Source organism: Hyperolius riggenbachi, chromosome 9 (genome assembly GCF_040937935.1).
Source record: "Hyperolius riggenbachi isolate aHypRig1 chromosome 9, aHypRig1.pri, whole genome shotgun sequence".
Classification (NCBI taxonomy): domain Eukaryota; kingdom Metazoa; phylum Chordata; class Amphibia; order Anura; family Hyperoliidae; genus Hyperolius; species Hyperolius riggenbachi.
In genome coordinates, this window is record NC_090654.1 from 94080218 (window position 1) to 94086232 (window position 6015).

Sequence of the window (6015 nt, forward strand, 5' to 3'; positions counted from 1 at the left end):
TCAGGAGAAAAAGTAAATTGCATATGGGCCACTATCTCCTAACTTTTCTCCCAGGTGATAGTTTCACATTATAAATACATTGGCCCATATGCAATTAACTTTTTCTCCTGAATTTTCTCCTAGGAGATAATTTTTAACCTTCTATTTAGAATAACTTTTCAGGACTTTGCAATTGAAAAAGTACCAAAAATGGGTGGAAAAGTACTGTTAGTGTTAAAACTATTTTAAATGTTTTCTTGCTTGCTGGTGATTTAAAAGGCATTTTATTGACAAGTTTGAAACTATCACTTAGGACAAAACTCTGGAGAAAAAGTTAATTGCATATATTGTAGGCCAATGCCTTTTAAATGATTCCTGAGGCGAAGAAATAAATCTCTGTTTACTTACCTGGGGCTTCTTCCACGCCCTAGAAGTCCTTTGGGTCCCTCACTGCAGCTCTAGTCCTCCCCGGTGTTCCGCTGACCTCCTGTAAAGCAGCCCATACACTCAGCCGATTTTCTGACCGACCGATCGATCCCGATCGATCGATCAATCGATTGCAAATCGGTTGGCCAATCGACCGATCGACGGCCGATTTCGATCGATTTCGATGGATTTCCATCGAACTTGCAGGGTGGAAAATTTAGGTCGATCTGATGAGATTGCTTATCAGTTTGCATTGGCCTTAATGGAAATCTGATGGCAAAAAAATGCCATCAGATCGAATTTCAATAGATTTCAAACTGAAATCTATTGGAATTCTATCCTGATAAAAAATGTTCTAAAAATGCATCAGATAGATCATCAGATGCATTTCTTATCTATCTGCTGCCAATCTGACGAGTGTATGGGCACCTTTAGTATCCTTAACCCATAGGCAGGTTGACGCGTACTGTGTCTGAGCAGTGGTACTCATCCTATAAAGCGGGCGCGTTCGGGCGTTCAGCGGCGCATCCGTAAAAGCGCCAACCCACCGATGGGTCAGTAATATTTACAGGCGGCCATTGGGACACCGGGGAGGACCAGAGCTGTGGTGAAGGACCCAAAGGACTTCTAGGGCTTGAAAGAAGCCCCATGTAAGTAAAGTGAGATTTATTTATTCGCCTTGGGTTGCCTTTGAGCAACCAGAAAACAAGAAAATACTCTGAATAACTTTTAACCGATACGTTATGGTGCTTTTTCAATTGCAGTTATTTTAAACAAAAAAATGAACTCCCAGGACCCACAATGATTAGAATCAGCCAGGAAATGTTCCCATTCAGAAGTCCGATATTAAGAAGAAGAGGAGTAAGCTGCATACCATATAAAGTGCATTAATGATTGATAAGTCATGTTTTATTTGATGTAACTATTACAAGAGATTAAGTACCATTGTATGCAACACCTGCATAATGTAGGACTACGCAGCGTAATATGTTGGCGCTTTATAAATACAATAAATAATAATAATAATTTATACTTGTTATTTATGATTTATCCACAAAATATATTTAACATGAAGGAGTTGTTTACATAATCAATAATAATCATCAACTTCATCTTTTAAAAAACAGAGTCTCGGTCTTGAAAAAGCGGGGTGATGCTCCTGGAACTGGTGGATATATCCACCTTAATATCGCTGACACCCTCCTCAGCCTGGTTCCAATTCGTATACCTGGGTGATGTCACGTATAACCTTCTATTACACTTACCATAGTTACCAGTCAGAATCATATCCATTAGCCATAGCACAGCCTAATATAGCTCTTTATTTATGCTGTACACTATTCTGTTTGCACAATTAGGTTTGCACGATGTGATCACATCTTTTCAGATGTATGTCTTTATTGGTTTAATATCCTGAATGCGGTTTTATGATTGCACACTTGACACTTGATTGTATGTATATAGCTGAATTGCACAACTGACCCCGGGTTCACACAACATCTTATTTAATAGTCGTACAGGTGATTGATTTATTGGATACCAGGTATACTGATTACAGATTTATTTATACTATAATTCCGGATTATAATATATGGATCAGTGTCTGAGGTTTGATGGAGCTGTGGAGTGCAGAGGAATAAACCCTCTGCGCTGCCACAGATGCCAGATGGAAATTGTACGAAGAGAAGCAACACAGGGCAAGATAGCCCCTAAAGAGAGAGAATGAGCACAGGAACAGAATGTATGTGTGTCCACCAATCTAGTCGCCACCCAGCGACGGTGAACACACAACAGCGGAAACGAATCGCAACGAATCGCAAGAATGGCGATTGCCAAATAGTGACACAAGACCGAATCAAGACAGAGCACAAGAGTAGCAAGAAAGACACAGCAATAAACAATGAACAAAACGTAAGGAAAATAACAAACGCTAGCTAAACGCGAACACCGCACTCATTCGCAACAGCGAACGCGTTTAAGACACGATTAAGCGTGCCACCCTAACTAGCCGCAAGTAACACAAATGAGCACAAACAGACAAGACAGACAGGTGAGGTAGCCAGTAGCAACCGCTGCTCCAGCTTACACTCCAGGAACACAGATCAGAAGGATCCACAGCCGCTACCGCTAGAGGCTAGTGCGATCCAAACAAGACAGACAGATGAGGTAGCCAGTAGCAACCGCTGCTCCAGCTTACACTCCAAGAATACAGATCAGAAGGATCCACAGCCGCTACCGCAAGAGGCTAGTGCGATCCAAACAAGACAGAGCGATTCGCTGTCAACCGCCACTGGCGATAGCGCAATCACGACAGAAAAACAAGACAGGACTAGGCAATACAGATAAACACAAAACCTGACTGCACTAGTGAGAGTGCAAAATGCACTCTCCAAGAATTAACTACACTAAGATAGCAATGGCTGACACTCCAGGTGAGTTCAGCAGGAACAAACCTCTATGAGCAGCAAAGGATTCTGGGAGAACATGGTATTTATACTGCCAGCCTTCAAAGGAGGCAAGTAGGCAATTTGCATAACGAATGTATGCAAATTCCACAGCAGCAGAGCAGGTCTGAAACTTGCAAAGCAAAGACAGGTCTCTTTTCCAGAGACCTGCAGCCCTCAGACTTAAGGAATGGTCAAACAGCTGTCTGTCTGTGCAGACAGCTGTGCGGATCATTACATAAGTGGTGCTGTTTTATGGGTAATCCTTTTTCTGTTACATCCTTTACAAAAAACGAAACAAAAAAAAAAGTTATGCCTTTATGCATTATATTTAAGACTGCAAAACATTTTGAGCCTGACATGACAGGCTTTGTCTTTTATACTAGAGGACGGTACTATAGATATTATAAATATATTCAGTGGTTGCTCTGGGCAACTGATTTACATTTGCTGCAGTTTTCTTTGCACCTGTCTTGATAAATCAGCCTTTCTGATTGCCTGCAACACAGGAAAAATAAAATAGGTCTGCTGCGCAGAGCTTGCAATCTAGATTGTATTGTTCTGCCTGGCAACAAGACCAAAAGACAGCTGCCACAGTTAGTGACCCCCTTCCCCGCCAGTTTCGGCAGAGGCCTCATAACAAGATGACACGAGCCTTGCATGATTTCCATTTTCCTTGTCTCTCATTGGGGAACGGTGTATTTGGAAACAGAAAAAAGAAGTATGTGTGAAGGTGTTCACTCAGCAGAAGGGAGAGAAGCTACTCTGAGAGGCTGTTTACACATTCCCCCTGGGCTGCAGCTGTCTCTAGAATCCAGAGGCTCCAGTGAAAGGATATATGAGGGAGCTGCGCTTCTGAGAACCTGTACAACACTGAAAGGGGAGCCGGGCTCATCTCCCTACATGGAGAGGCAGGCTATCCTCTCAGGCTAGCAGCTCTGGTGACAGGCAGTGTGAGCACTTTTATAATAGAAACTTAGCTTAGCTGCATCTCCGCCATATCTTGCACGCCAGATTCTTGAGGAAACATCAAAGGCTGAAAGCAGAGGACATACAGTACCGTATATAATTATCGCCACATAAACCGTAACAATAACAGCAATCCTATATCTCTAACGTCTGGGAGTTCCATTGTGCCTGATGAGGATAGTATGGCGGCCCACTGCAGACAGGATAGTGAGGTTTAAAAAGAGACATGCAATGCATTATTAAATCTATTCTATTCCAAAGTCACAATTTAAAGGACAACTGAATTGAGAAGAATATGGAAGCTGCCATATTTATTTCCTTTTAAACAATACTAGTTGCCTGGCAGCCCTGCTGATCTACTTGGCTGAAGTAGTGTCTGAATCACTCCAGAAAAAAAAGCATGCAGCTAATCTTGTCAAATCGGACAGTAATGTCAAAAACATCTGATCTGCATATGCTTGATCAGGGTTTAGGGCTAAAAGTATTATAGGGAAAGGATCAGCAGGATAGCCAGGCAACTGAGGAAATAAATGTTAGGGTTTGAAAACCCTGCGATTAACAGTGTAAGAATGGCTGCAGTTTACATTTTCCCATTTAAAATGAACAGCTGAAATTTGATTGGCCATTTTATGCTCCACCCACTTCCCCTGAATTTGTAACCTCAGTCACCAAGTGACCAACTTGTGCCAAGTTTGGGGACTCTGACTTTATTACTGTGAGAATGGCAGCCTTTTAATTTTTTTTCCATTGACATGAATGGGTGAAATATGATTGGCTGTTTGTGGTTCCGCCCAGATGTGCAGGGTGGACCCGAGACCCCCAGAACATATCATGCCAGGTAGTAAGGGATCGCTATACCAAGTTTTGTTCAAATCAATCAAGGAGTTTTCAAGTGTACGCGACACACACACACACATAATGTACATATATACATACATGCACACATGTCTGATTTTAGATAGATAGAATGCATTGCATTTCTGTGAAGTACAATCCACGGACCTGAATGAGGTTTGGGGTGGGTGAGCGTATACAAGATATCTTTGTTCAGTCTTGCTTTAAAAAGTCTACTGCAGACTGTAGGGTGAAGGTTTACAGGTAGTCTCCTACTTACAAATCACTCGAGTTACATTGTTTCAGAGATACAAGCACAGTTGTCTTTATGTACAAAATATACAATACTGTTTCTTATTACTTATTTTTGTTGCTTAATGTTAATGTAACGATTGTGGAATTCTCTCCGTGATCAGCGCACAAGGCGTGCGCTGACACTGCGGAAATCCTCCACAAGCGTATATTTTGCGGGAACCCAGCAGAAGGTGCAATGCACCTGTAGAGGGAAATTCCTGTCGGCAGGTGGAGCTGTGGAGTGCAGAGGAACAGCTCCTCTGCCCTACCACACACGGCAGACAGGAATTGTACGAAGGGAAAAAACGCAATCGCAAGAGAGGTGATTGAGAATGAGCACAGAGACAGATTGTATGTGTGTGCACCAAACTAGTCGCCAACCCGCGACGGTGCACACACCACAGCAGATATAAAGTAGGAACGCAATCGCGAGAGGTGCGATCGCCAGACGTGACACAAGGTTACAGCAAGGCAGAGCACGAGAGTAGCAAAGGCACAGCAAATCATACAATGAGGAGATACGGAAAATAACAAACGCTAGCTAAACGCGAACAGCGCACTCATTCGCAACAGTGCACGCGTTTATGCGCGGTCTCCACGTGATAAGCACAATAGAGACAAACACGCCTAACTAACCAATGACAGACAAACATGAAACAGAGGACGCGAGCGCTTGCTTAACGGTTACCTCACCGAGCCTCCAGCAAGCGTTCGTAGCAGACAAGACAGACACACGAAAACATGAATAAGCGAACGATAGGATCCACAGCACTAGCGAAAGTGGCTAGCGCGATCCAGGAAGACAGAACAGAAGGATCCACAGCACTAGCGCAGGATGCTAGTGCGATCCTGGTACAGAGTAGCAGAACAGAAGGATCCACAGCACTAGCGCAGGATGCTAGTGCGATCCAGGTACAGAGTAGCAGAACCGAAGGATCCACAGCACTAGCGCAGGATGCTAGTGCGATCCAGGTACAGAGTAGCAGAACAGAAGGATCCACAGCACTAGCACAGGATGCTAGTGCGATCCAGGAAAACAGATCAGAAGGGGCTACCAGTAACAACCGCT